Source organism: Oncorhynchus keta, unplaced genomic scaffold (assembly GCF_023373465.1).
Source record: "Oncorhynchus keta strain PuntledgeMale-10-30-2019 unplaced genomic scaffold, Oket_V2 Un_contig_9668_pilon_pilon, whole genome shotgun sequence".
NCBI lineage: Eukaryota > Metazoa > Chordata > Actinopteri > Salmoniformes > Salmonidae > Oncorhynchus > Oncorhynchus keta.
Genome location: NW_026290634.1, coordinates 238,651 through 254,118, shown reverse-complemented (window position 1 = coordinate 254,118; position 15,468 = coordinate 238,651). Strand labels below are relative to the sequence as shown.

The following is a 15,468-nucleotide window of genomic DNA, read 5'->3' as shown; positions in this document are numbered from 1 at the left end:
AGTAGTACTAGATCAACATCATAGTGTTATGTGAGGCAGTATGGTACAGTAGTACTAGATCAACATCATAGTGTTATGTGAGGCAGTATGGTACAGTAGTACCAGATCAACATCATAGTGTTATGTGAGGCAGTATGGTACAGTAGTACCAGATCAACATCATAGTGTTATGTGAGGCAGTATGGTACAGTAGTACCAGATCAACAACATCATAGTGTTATGTGAGGCAGTATGGTACAGTAGTACCAGATCAACATCATAGTGTTATGTGAGGCAGTATGGTACAGTAGTACCAGATCAACATCATAGTGTTATGTGAGGCAGTATGGTACAGTAGTACCAGATCAACATCATAGTGTTATGTGAGGCAGTATGGTACAGTAGTACTAGATCAACAACATCATAGTGTTATGTGAGGCAGTATGGTACAGTAGTACTAGATCAACATCATAGTGTTATGTGAGGCAGTATGGTACAGTAGTACCAGATCAACAACATCATAGTGTTATGTGAGGCAGTATGGTACAGTAGTACTAGATCAACAACATCATAGTGTTATGTGAGGCAGTATGGTACAGTAGTACTAGATCAACATCATAGTGTTATGTGAGGCAGTATGGTACAGTAGTACCAGATCAACATCATAGTGTTATGTGAGGCAGTATGGTACAGTAGTACCAGATCAACATCATCAGTGTTATGTGAGGCAGTATGGTACAGTAGTACTAGATCAACAACATCATAGTGTTATGTGAGGCAGTATGGTACAGTAGTACCAGATCAACATCATAGTGTTATGTGAGGCAGTATGGTACAGTAGTACCAGATCAACATCATAGTGTTATGTGAGGCAGTATGGTACAGTAGTACCAGATCAACATCATAGTGTTATGTGAGGCAGTATGGTACAGTAGTACCAGATCAACAACATCAGTGTTATGTGAGGCAGTATGGTACAGTAGTACCAGATCAACAACATCATAGTGTTATGTGAGGCAGTATGGTACAGTAGTACCAGATCAACATCATAGTGTTATGTGAGGCAGTATGGTACAGTAGTACTAGATCAACAACATCATAGTGTTATGTGAGGCAGTATGGTACAGTAGTACTAGATCAACATCATAGTGTTATGTGAGGCAGTATGGTACAGTAGTACCAGATCAACATCATAGTGTTATGTGAGGCAGTATGGTACAGTAGTACCAGATCAACATCATAGTGTTATGTGAGGCAGTATGGTACAGTAGTACTAGATCAACAACATCATAGTGTTATGTGAGGCAGTATGGTACAGTAGTACTAGATCAACATCATAGTGTTATGTGAGGCAGTATGGTACAGTAGTACTAGATCAACATCATAGTGTTATGTGAGGCAGTATGGTACAGTAGTACCAGATCAACATCATAGTGTTATGTGAGGCAGTATGGTACAGTAGTACCAGATCAACAACATCATAGTGTTATGTGAGGCAGTATGGTACAGTAGTACCAGATCAACAACATCATAGTGTTATGTGAGGCAGTATGGTACAGTAGTACCAGATCAACATCATAGTGTTATGTGAGGCAGTATGGTACAGTAGTACTAGATCAACAACATCATAGTGTTATGTGAGGCAGTATGGTACAGTAGTACCAGATCAACATCATAGTGTTATGTGAGGCAGTATGGTACAGTAGTACCAGATCAACATCATAGTGTTATGTGAGGCAGTATGGTACAGTAGTACCAGATCAACATCATAGTGTTATGTGAGGCAGTATGGTACAGTAGTACCAGATCAACAACATCATAGTGTTATGTGAGGCAGTATGGTACAGTAGTACTAGATCAACATCATAGTGTTATGTGAGGCAGTATGGTACAGTAGTACCAGATCAACATCATAGTGTTATGTGAGGCAGTATGGTACAGTAGTACCAGATCAACATCATAGTGTTATGTGAGGCAGTATGGTACAGTAGTACTAGATCAACATCATAGTGTTATGTGAGGCAGTATGGTACAGTAGTACTAGATCAACATCATAGTGTTATGTGAGGCAGTATGGTACAGTAGTACTAGATCAACATCATAGTGTTATGTGAGGCAGTATGGTACAGTAGTACCAGATCAACATCATAGTGTTATGTGAGGCAGTATGGTACAGTAGTACCAGATCAACATCATAGTGTTATGTGAGGCAGTATGGTACAGTAGTACTAGATCAACATCATAGTGTTATGTGAGGCAGTATGGTACAGTAGTACCAGATCAACATCATAGTGTTATGTGAGGCAGTATGGTACAGTAGTACTAGATCAACATCATAGTGTTATGTGAGGCAGTATGGTACAGTAGTACCAGATCAACATCATAGTGTTATGTGAGGCAGTATGGTACAGTAGTACCAGATCAACATCATAGTGTTATGTGAGGCAGTATGGTACAGTAGTACCAGATCAACAACATCATAGTGTTATGTGAGGCAGTATGGTACAGTAGTACTAGATCAACATCATAGTGTTATCAACATCATAGTGTTATGGCAGTATGGTACAGTAGTACCAGATCAACATCATAGTGTTATGTGAGGCAGTATGGTACAGTAGTACCAGATCAACATCATAGTGTTATGTGAGGCAGTATGGTACAGTAGTACCAGATCAACAACATCATAGTGTTATGTGAGGCAGTATGGTACAGTAGTACTAGATCAACATCATAGTGTTATGTGAGGCAGTATGGTACAGTAGTACCAGATCAACATCATAGTGTTATGTGAGGCAGTATGGTACAGTAGTACCAGATCAACATCATAGTGTTATGTGAGGCAGTATGGTACAGTAGTACCAGATCAACAACATCATAGTGTTATGTGAGGCAGTATGGTACAGTAGTACCAGATCAACATCATAGTGTTATGTGAGGCAGTATGGTACAGTAGTACTAGATCAACATCATAGTGTTATGTGAGGCAGTATGGTACAGTAGTACCAGATCAACATCATAGTGTTATGTGAGGCAGTATGGTACAGTAGTACCAGATCAACATCATAGTGTTATGTGAGGCAGTATGGTACAGTAGTACCAGATCAACAACATCATAGTGTTATGTGAGGCAGTATGGTACAGTAGTACCAGATCAACATCATAGTGTTATGTGAGGCAGTATGGTACAGTAGTACCAGATCAACATCATAGTGTTATGTGAGGCAGTATGGTACAGTAGTACCAGATCAACATCATAGTGTTATGTGAGGCAGTATGGTACAGTAGTACCAGATCAACAACATCATAGTGTTATGTGAGGCAGTATGGTACAGTAGTACTAGATCAACATCATAGTGTTATGTGAGGCAGTATGGTACAGTAGTACTAGATCAACAACATCATAGTGTTATGTGAGGCAGTATGGTACAGTAGTACCAGATCAACATCATAGTGTTATGTGAGGCAGTATGGTACAGTAGTACCAGATCAACATCATAGTGTTATGTGAGGCAGTATGGTACAGTAGTACCAGATCAACATCATAGTGTTATGTGAGGCAGTATGGTACAGTAGTACCAGATCAACATCATAGTGTTATGTGAGGCAGTATGGTACAGTAGTACCAGATCAACATCATCAGTGTTATGTGAGGCAGTATGGTACAGTAGTACTAGATCAACATCATAGTGTTATGTGAGGCAGTATGGTACAGTAGTACTAGATCAACATCATGTTTATGTGAGGCAGTATGGTACAGTAGTACTAGATCAACATCATAGTGTTATGTGAGGCAGTATGGTACAGTAGTACTAGATCAACATCATAGTGTTATGTGAGGCAGTATGGTACAGTAGTACCAGATCAACAACATCATAGTGTTATGTGAGGCAGTATGGTACAGTAGTACCAGATCAACATCATAGTGTTATGTGAGGCAGTATGGTACAGTAGTACTAGATCAACATCATAGTGTTATGTGAGGCAGTATGGTACAGTAGTACCAGATCAACATCATAGTGTTATGTGAGGCAGTATGGTACAGTAGTACCAGATCAACATCATAGTGTTATGTGAGGCAGTATGGTACAGTAGTACCAGATCAACATCATAGTGTTATGTGAGGCAGTATGGTACAGTAGTACCAGATCAACATCATAGTGTTATGTGAGGCAGTATGGTACAGTAGTACCAGATCAACAACATCATAGTGTTATGTGAGGCAGTATGGTACAGTAGTACCAGATCAACATCATAGTGTTATGTGAGGCAGTATGGTACAGTAGTACTAGATCAACATCATAGTGTTATGTGAGGCAGTATGGTACAGTAGTACTAGATCAACAACATCATAGTGTTATGTGAGGCAGTATGGTACAGTAGTACTAGATCAACATCATCATAGTGTTATGTGAGGCAGTATGGTACAGTAGTACTAGATCAACATCATAGTGTTATGTGAGGCAGTATGGTACAGTAGTACCAGATCAACATCATAGTGTTATGTGAGGCAGTATGGTACAGTAGTACTAGATCAACATCATAGTGTTATGTGAGGCAGTATGGTACAGTAGTACTAGATCAACATCATAGTGTTATGTGAGGCAGTATGGTACAGTAGTACTAGATCAACATCATAGTGTTATGTGAGGCAGTATGGTACAGTAGTACTAGATCAACATCATAGTGTTATGTGAGGCAGTATGGTACAGTAGTACTAGATCAACAACATCATAGTGTTATGTGAGGCAGTATGGTACAGTAGTACCAGATCAACATCATAGTGTTATGTGAGGCAGTATGGTACAGTAGTACCAGATCAACATCATAGTGTTATGTGAGGCAGTATGGTACAGTAGTACCAGATCAACATCATAGTGTTATGTGAGGCAGTATGGTACAGTAGTAATAGATCAACATCATAGTGTTATGTGAGGCAGTATGGTACAGTAGTACCAGATCAACAACATCATAGTGTTATGTGAGGCAGTATGGTACAGTAGTACTAGATCAACATCATAGTGTTATGTGAGGCAGTATGGTACAGTAGTACCAGATCAACAACATCATAGTGTTATGTGAGGCAGTATGGTACAGTAGTACTAGATCAACATCATAGTGTTATGTGAGGCAGTATGGTACAGTAGTACCAGATCAACATCATAGTGTTATGTGAGGCAGTATGGTACAGTAGTACCAGATCAACATCATAGTGTTATGTGAGGCAGTATGGTACAGTAGTACCAGATCAACATCATAGTGTTATGTGAGGCAGTATGGTACAGTAGTACTAGATCAACATCATAGTGTTATGTGAGGCAGTATGGTACAGTAGTACTAGATCAACATCATAGTGTTATGTGAGGCAGTATGGTACAGTAGTACCAGATCAACATCATAGTGTTATGTGAGGCAGTATGGTACAGTAGTACCAGATCAACAACATCATAGTGTTATGTGAGGCAGTATGGTACAGTAGTACTAGATCAACATCATAGTGTTATGTGAGGCAGTATGGTACAGTAGTACTAGATCAACATCATAGTGTTATGTGAGGCAGTATGGTACAGTAGTACCAGATCAACATCATAGTGTTATGTGAGGCAGTATGGTACAGTAGTACCAGATCAACATCATAGTGTTATGTGAGGCAGTATGGTACAGTAGTACCAGATCAACATCATAGTGTTATGTGAGGCAGTATGGTACAGTAGTACTAGATCAACATCATAGTGTTATGTGAGGCAGTATGGTACAGTAGTACATCAGATCAACAACATCATAGTGTTATGTGAGGCAGTATGGTACAGTAGTACTAGATCAACATCATAGTGTTATGTGAGGCAGTATGGTACAGTAGTACCAGATCAACATCATAGTGTTATGTGAGGCAGTATGGTACAGTAGTACCAGATCAGATCAACATCATAGTGTTATGTGAGGCAGTATGGTACAGTAGTACTAGATCAACATCATAGTGTTTATGTGAGGCAGTATGGTACAGTAGTACTAGATCAACATCATAGTGTTATGTGAGGCAGTATGGTACAGTAGTACCAGATCAACATCATAGTGTTATGTGAGGCAGTATGGTACAGTAGTACTAGATCAACATCATAGTGTTATGTGAGGCAGTATGGTACAGTAGTACTAGATCAACATCATAGTGTTATGTGAGGCAGTATGGTACAGTAGTACCAGATCAACATCATAGTGTTATGTGAGGCAGTATGGTACAGTAGTACCAGATCAACAACATCATAGTGTTATGTGAGGCAGTATGGTACAGTAGTACTAGATCAACATCATAGTGTTATGTGAGGCAGTATGGTACAGTAGTACTAGATCAACAACAACATAGTGTTATGTGAGGCAGTATGGTACAGTAGTACTAGATCAACATCATAGTGTTATGTGAGGCAGTATGGTACAGTAGTACCAGATCAACATCATAGTGTTATGTGAGGCAGTATGGTACAGTAGTACTAGATCAACATCATAGTGTTATGTGAGGCAGTATGGTACAGTAGTACTAGATCAACATCATAGTGTTATGTGAGGCAGTATGGTACAGTAGTACTAGATCAACATCATAGTGTTATGTGAGGCAGTATGGTACAGTAGTACCAGATCAACATCAGTGTTATGTGAGGCAGTATGGTACAGTAGTAATAGATCAACATCATAGTGTTATGTGAGGCAGTATGGTACAGTAGTACTAGATCAACAACATCATAGTGTTATGTGAGGCAGTATGGTACAGTAGTACCAGATCAACATCATAGTGTTATGTGAGGCAGTATGGTACAGTAGTACCAGATCAACATCATATGTTAGTGTTATGTGAGGCAGTATGGTACAGTAGTACTAGATCAACATCATAGTGTTATGTGAGGCAGTATGGTACAGTAGTACTAGATCAACATCATAGTGTTATGTGAGGCAGTATGGTACAGTAGTACCAGATCAACATCATAGTGTTATGTGAGGCAGTATGGTACAGTAGTACCAGATCAACATCATAGTGTTATGTGAGGCAGTATGGTACAGTAGTACTAGATCAACAACATCATAGTGTTATGTGAGGCAGTATGGTACAGTAGTACTAGATCAACATCATAGTGTTATGTGAGGCAGTATGGTACAGTAGTACTAGATCAACATCATAGTGTTATGTGAGGCAGTATGGTACAGTAGTACTAGATCAACATCATAGTGTTATGTGAGGCAGTATGGTACAGTAGTACCAGATCAACAACATCATAGTGTTATGTGAGGCAGTATGGTACAGTAGTACCAGATCAACATCATAGTGTTATGTGAGGCAGTATGGTACAGTAGTACCAGATCAACATCATAGTGTTATGTGAGGCAGTATGGTACAGTAGTACCAGATCAACATCATAGTGTTATGTGAGGCAGTATGGTACAGTAGTACCAGATCAACATCATAGTGTTATGTGAGGCAGTATGGTACAGTAGTACCAGATCAACATCATAGTGTTATGTGAGGCAGTATGGTACAGTAGTACCAGATCAACAACATCATAGTGTTATGTGAGGCAGTATGGTACAGTAGTACCAGATCAACATCATAGTGTTATGTGAGGCAGTATGGTACAGTAGTACCAGATCAACATCATAGTGTTATGTGAGGCAGTATGGTACAGTAGTACTAGATCAACATCATAGTGTTATGTGAGGCAGTATGGTACAGTAGTACTAGATCAACATCATAGTGTTATGTGAGGCAGTATGGTACAGTAGTACTAGATCAACATCATAGTGTTATGTGAGGCAGTATGGTACAGTAGTACTAGATCAACATCATAGTGTTATGTGAGGCAGTATGGTACAGTAGTACTAGATCAACATCAGTGTTATGTGAGGCAGTATGGTACAGTAGTAATAGATCAACATCATAGTGTTATGTGAGGCAGTATGGTACAGTAGTACCAGATCAACATCATAGTGTTATGTGAGGCAGTATGGTACAGTAGTACCAGATCAACATCATAGTGTTATGTGAGGCAGTATGGTACAGTAGTACTAGATCAACATCATAGTGTTATGTGAGGCAGTATGGTACAGTAGTACTAGATCAACAACATCATAGTGTTATGTGAGGCAGTATGGTACAGTAGTACTAGATCAACATCATAGTGTTATGTGAGGCAGTATGGTACAGTAGTACCAGATCAACATCATAGTGTTATGTGAGGCAGTATGGTACAGTAGTACCAGATCAACATCATAGTGTTATGTGAGGCAGTATGGTACAGTAGTACCAGATCAACAACATCATAGTGTTATGTGAGGCAGTATGGTACAGTAGTACTAGATCAACATCATAGTGTTATGTGAGGCAGTATGGTACAGTAGTAATAGATCAACATCATCAGTGTTATGTGAGGCAGTATGGTACAGTAGTACTAGATCAACATCATAGTGTTATGTGAGGCAGTATGGTACAGTAGTACTAGATCAACAACATCATAGTGTTATGTGAGGCAGTATGGTACAGTAGTACTAGATCAACATCATAGTGTTATGTGAGGCAGTATAGTACAGTAGTAATAGATCAACATCACAGTGTTATGTGAGGCAGTATGGTACAGTAGTACCAGATCAACATCATAGTGTTATGTGAGGCAGTATGGTACAATAGTACCAGATCAACAACATCATCGTGTTATGTGAGGCAGTATGGTACAGTAGTACTAGATCAACCTCAGTGTTATGTGAGGCAGTATGGTACAGTAAGTAGTACTAGATCAACATCATAGTGTTATGTGAGGCAGTATGGTACAGTAGTACCAGATCAACATCATAGTGTTATGTGAGGCAGTATGGTACAGTAGTACCAGATCAACATCATAGTGTTATGTGAGGCAGTATGGTACAGTAGTACCAGATCAACAACATCATAGTGTTATGTGAGGCAGTATGGTACAGTAGTACTAGATCAACATCATAGTGTTATGTGAGGCAGTATGGTACAGTAGTACCAGATCAACAACATCATAGTGTTATGTGAGGCAGTATGGTACAGTAGTACCAGATCAACATCATAGTGTTATGTGAGGCAGTATGGTACAGTAGTACCAGATCAACAACATCATAGTGTTATGTGAGGCAGTATGGTACAGTAGTACTAGATCAACATCATAGTGTTATGTGAGGCAGTATGGTACAGTAGTACTAGATCAACAACATCATAGTGTTATGTGAGGCAGTATGGTACAGTAGTACCAGATCAACATCATAGTGTTATGTGAGGCAGTATGGTACAGTAGTACCAGATCAACATCATAGTGTTATGTGAGGCAGTATGGTACAGTAGTACTAGATCAACATCATAGTGTTATGTGAGGCAGTATGGTACAGTAGTACCAGATCAACATCATAGTGTTATGTGAGGCAGTATGGTACAGTAGTACTAGATCAACAACATCATAGTGTTATGTGAGGCAGTATGGTACAGTAGTACCAGATCAACATCATAGTGTTATGTGAGGCAGTATGGTACAGTAGTACCAGATCAACATCATAGTGTTATGTGAGGCAGTATGGTACAGTAGTACTAGATCAACATCATAGTGTTATGTGAGGCAGTATGGTACAGTAGTACCAGATCAACATCATAGTGTTATGTGAGGCAGTATGGTACAGTAGTACCAGATCAACATCATAGTGTTATGTGAGGCAGTATGGTACAGTAGTACTAGATCAACATCATAGTGTTATGTGAGGCAGTATGGTACAGTAGTACTAGATCAACATCATAGTGTTATGTGAGGCAGTATGGTACAGTAGTACCAGATCAACATCATAGTGTTATGTGAGGCAGTATGGTACAGTAGTACCAGATCAACATCATAGTGTTATGTGAGGCAGTATGGTACAGTAGTACTAGATCAACATCATAGTGTTATGTGAGGCAGTATGGTACAGTAGTATCAGATCAACATCATAGTGTTATGTGAGGCAGTATGGTACAGTAGTACCAGATCAACATCATAGTGTTATGTGAGGCAGTATGGTACAGTAGTACCAGATCAACATCATAGTGTTATGTGAGGCAGTATGGTACAGTAGTACTAGATCAACATCATAGTGTTATGTGAGGCAGTATGGTACAGTAGTACCAGATCAACAACATCATAGTGTTATGTGAGGCAGTATGGTACAGTAGTACTAGATCAACATCATAGTGTTATGTGAGGCAGTATGGTACAGTAGTACCAGATCAACATCATAGTGTTATGTGAGGCAGTATGGTACAGTAGTACCAGATCAACAACATCATAGTGTTATGTGAGGCAGTATGGTACAGTAGTACTAGATCAACATCATAGTGTTATGTGAGGCAGTATGGTACAGTAGTACTAGATCAACATCATAGTGTTATGTGAGGCAGTATGGTACAGTAGTACTAGATCAACATCATAGTGTTATGTGAGGCAGTATGGTACAGTAGTACAAATCAAATCAATAGTGTTATGTTATGGTATAGCAACATCATAGTGTTATGTACAGTAGCTGATATCTCATCATAGTGTTATGTGAGGCAGTATGGTACAGTAACCCCAGATCAACAAACAATGCATAGTGTAAAAGTTATGGTGGTATGGTAAAGTAGTACCAGAAAGGCCACAACCTAGTGTTATGTGAAACCTAGGTAGGAACCGGGCTATGTGGGGTGGCCAGATCAACATCATAGTGTTATGGGTGCCGGGTAGAGATTATGGTACAGTAGTACAGATCAAGATGTTCATAGTGTTATGTGAGGCAGTATGGTAGTACCAGATCATTAATAGTATAGAACAGTTGTTAAACTGGAGGTAGCAGCAGTCAACATCATAGTGTGGAATGGGTACAGTAGTACTAGATCAGCATCATGTGTTATGTGAGGCAGTATGGTACAGTAGTACTCCGAGATCAACAACAGAATAGTGTTATGTGAGGCAGTATGGTACAGTAGTACAGATCAACTCATCATAGTGTTATGTGAGGCAGTATGGTACAGTAGTACTAGATAACAGTGTTATGTGAGGCAGTATGGTACAGTAGTACTAGATCAACATGTTCAAATGTTCATGTGAGGCAGCATGGTTGAATAATAGTAGATCAACATCATAGTGTTATGGAGAGGCAGTATGGTACAGTAGTACTAGATCAAACATCATCAGTGTTATGTGAGGCAGTATGGTACAGTAGTACTAGATCAACATCATAGTGTTATGTGAGGCAGTATGGTACAGTGGACTGGGGACAGCAACATCATAGTGTCATCATGTGAGATCAACATCATAGGTAGTCCTGGGGCATGTAGGGCTCAGGTCCTCCAGAGTAGAGAAAGAACAAATAGTGTTATGTGAGGTATGGTAGTAGATCAACATCATAGTGTTACACTAGATCACACAGGACATAGTGTTATGTGAGGCAGTATGGTACAGTAGTACCAGATAAACATCATAGTGTTATGTGAGGCCCCCATGTATGGTACAGTAAACTACTATGGTACAGTATAATCATCATAGTGTTATGTGAGGCAGTATGGTACAGGAGATCACACTGTGGCAACATCATAGTGTTATGTGAGGCAGTATGGTACAGTAGTAACCCCAGATCCATCATTGTTATGCAACAGTAGTACAGCCCCCATAGTGTTATGTGAGGCAGTATGGTACAGTAGTACCAGATCAACATCATGTGACATGTGAGGCAGTATGGTACAGTAGTACTCCAACAACATCATAGTGTTATGTGAGGCGTATGGTACAACAACATCATAGTGTTATGTGAGGCAGTATGGTACAGTAGTACCAGATCACAACAGTGAATGTTATGTGACCCACCCATGGTTACAGTAGTACCAGATCAACATCATAGTGTTATGTGAGGCAGTATGGTACAGTGACTCAGCCCAACATCATAGGGTTATGAGGCAGACAGTAACTCCATCAGTGTTATGTGAGGCAGTATGGTACAGTAGTACAGATCACAGCATCATAGTGTTATGTTGAGGAGCCTTTCCGTATGGTACAGTAGTACCACTCAGATCAGACACACTCAATCATAGTGTTATGTGAGGCTATGGTACAGTAGTACTAGACTCAACATCATAGTGTTATGTGAGGCGAGTTTGGTCTCTGACATGTAGTACCAGATCAACATCAAAAAGGCAGTATGGACAGCTCTATAGGATGAGGCAGTATGGTACTGCCTCCAGCTGTTTGCTTAGAAATCAGGGACATCATAGTGGTACAGTAGTACTATGTGATGTGAGGCGTATGCGTAGTACGTATGTTATGTGAGGCAGTAGTACCAGAATCAGATGTGAGGCAGTATGGTAGTAGCAAGCCCATAGTGTTATGTGAGGTTAGCAGTAAAACCTGGTACAGGAAGCCAGTGTTAGTGAGGCTAGCACTGGATAATATGATCAAATTTTTAGTGTTAGTGAGGCAGTATGGTACAGTAGTAGCCATATTTAGCACTAACATCATAGTTTATTTGAGTGCTTTATCCATCATAGTGTTATAGGCAGTATGGTACGTAGTAAAGATCAACAGCATTGCAGTAGTCTAACCTAGGTACAGTAGTACAAAACATGTGTTATTAATTTTTCTGTGTTATCATTTTTGGACAGAAAGTTTCTGATTTTTCAATGTTATGTGATGGAAAAATGCTAGTACCTCAAAATGGTCATAGTGTTATGTGAGGCAGTATGGTACAGTAGTACTAGATCAACACAGTTTTATGTTATGTGAGGCAGTATGGTACATTAGTACTTGTCAGATCAACAGATCAGATGTTATGTTTCAGTATGGGACAGTAGAACAAGCATCATCATGTGTTATGTGAGGCAGTATGGTAATAGTAGTACTAGTTTGCAACCATCCACTTGTTATGTGAGGCAGTATGGTACTAGTAGGGCAATTTTGGGGCTCAACATCATGTTTCATTGAAATGGTACAGCTGTGTGATCAACGCATCAGTGTTATTTACAGTATGTTTAGTACTAGATCAATAACATCCCCAAGAGGTAAAATATATAGATCAAAAACATCATAGTGTTAAAACAGAGGCAGTATGGTACAGTAGTACTAGATCAACATCATAGTGTTATGTGATTTGATCAGAGGACAAACCATTCACAGAGACAAACTCATATGTTATGTGAGGCAGTATGGTACAGTAAACCAGATCAGAACATCATAGTGTTATGTGAGGCAATATGGTACAGTTTACTAGATCTCATCAAAGTGTTATGTGAGGCAGTATGGTACAAAAGCAGCACTATAGTGTCTAGTGAGGCAGTAGGACAGATGCAGAGCAACATCATAGTGCCATTAAAATGTCAGTTACCAGATTCAACATCAGTGTCTAGTGCAGTATGATACAGTAGTCTAAATCAGACATCATAGTGTTATGTGAGGCAGTATGGTACAGTAGTACTAGATCAACATCATAGTGTTATGTGAGGCAGTATGGTACAGTAGTACTAGATCAACAACATCATAGTGTTATGTGAGGCAGTATGGTACAGTAGTATCAGATCAACAACATCATAGTGTTATGTGAGGCAGTATGGTACAGTAGTACTAGATCAACATCATAGTGTTATGTGAGGCAGTATGGTACAGTAGTACCAGATCAACATCATAGTGTTATGTGAGGCAGTATGGTACAGTAGTACCAGATCAACATCATAGTGTTATGTGAGGCAGTATGGTACAGTAGTACTAGATCAACATCATAGTGTTATGTGAGGCAGTATGGTACAGTAGTACCAGATCAACATCATAGTGTTATGTGAGGCAGTATGGTACAGTAGTACCAGATCAACATCATAGTGTTATGTGAGGCAGTATGGTACAGTAGTACTAGATCAACATCATAGTGTTATGTGAGGCAGTATGGTACAGTAGTACTAGATCAACATCATAGTGTTATGTGAGGCAGTATGGTACAGTAGTACTAGATCAACATCATAGTGTTATGTGAGGCAGTATGGTACAGTAGTACTAGATCAACATCATAGTGTTATGTGAGGCAGTATGGTACAGTAGTACCAGATCAACATCATAGTGTTATGTGAGGCAGTATGGTACAGTAGTACTAGATCAACAACATCATAGTGTTATGTGAGGCAGTATGGTACAGTAGTACTAGATCAACATCATAGTGTTATGTGAGGCAGTATGGTACAGTAGTACTAGATCAACATCATAGTGTTATGTGAGGCAGTATGGTACAGTAGTACCAGATCAACATCATAGTGTTATGTGAGGCAGTATGGTACAGTAGTACCAGATCAACATCATAGTGTTATGTGAGGCAGTATGGTACAGTAGTACTAGATCAACATCATAGTGTTATGTGAGGCAGTATGGTACAGTAGTACCAGATCAACAACATCATAGTGTTATGTGAGGCAGTATGGTACAGTAGTACTAGATCAACATCATAGTGTTATGTGAGGCAGTATGGTACAGTAGTACCAGATCAACATCATAGTGTTATGTGAGGCAGTATGGTACAGTAGTACTAGATCAACAACATCATAGTGTTATGTGAGGCAGTATGGTACAGTAGTACTAGATCAACAACGTCATAGTGTTATGTGAGGCAGTATGGTACAGTAGTACCAGATCAACATCATAGTGTTATGTGAGGCAGTATGGTACAGTAGTACTAGATCAACATCATAGTGTTATGTGAGGCAGTATGGTACAGTAGTACTAGATCAACATCATAGTGTTATGTGAGGCAGTATGGTACAGTAGTACCAGATCAACATCATAGTGTTATGTGAGGCAGTATGGTACAGTAGTACTAGATCAACATCATAGTGTTATGTGAGGCAGTATGGTACAGTAGTACCAGATCAACATCATAGTGTTATGTGAGGCAGTATGGTACAGTAGTACTAGATCAACATCATAGTGTTATGTGAGGCAGTATGGTACAGTAGTACTAGATCAACATCATAGTGTTATGTGAGGCAGTATGGTACAGTAGTACCAGATCAACAACATCATAGTGTTATGTGAGGCAGTATGGTACAGTAGTACCAGATCAACATCATAGATCAACATCATAGTGTTATGTGAGGCAGTATGGTACAGTAGTACCAGATCAACAACATCATAGTGTTATGTGAGGCAGTATGGTACAGTAGTACTAGATCAACATCATAGTGTTATGTGAGGCAGTATGGTACAGTAGTACTAGATCAACATCATAGTGTTATGTGAGGCAGTATGGTACAGTAGTACCAGATCAACATCATAGTGTTATGTGAGGCAGTATGGTACAGTAGTACTAGATCAACATCATAGTGTTATGTGAGGCAGTATGGTACAGTAGTACCAGATCAACATCATAGTGTTATGTGAGGCAGTATGGTACAGTAGTACTAGATCAACATCATAGTGTTATGTGAGGCAGTATGGTACAGTAGTACTAGATCAACATCATAGTGTT

The 15,468-nt window shown here is 39.4% G+C and overlaps 1 protein-coding gene across 1 annotated transcript in view; it reads left to right on the top strand.

Annotated features, from left to right (window-relative positions):
* The window catches only part of LOC127927161 (exocyst complex component 4-like), a 50,844-nt gene that overhangs the window by 32,501 nt on the left and 2,875 nt on the right, over positions 1–15,468 (top strand). The gene's annotated exons all lie outside the window — the stretch shown is intronic.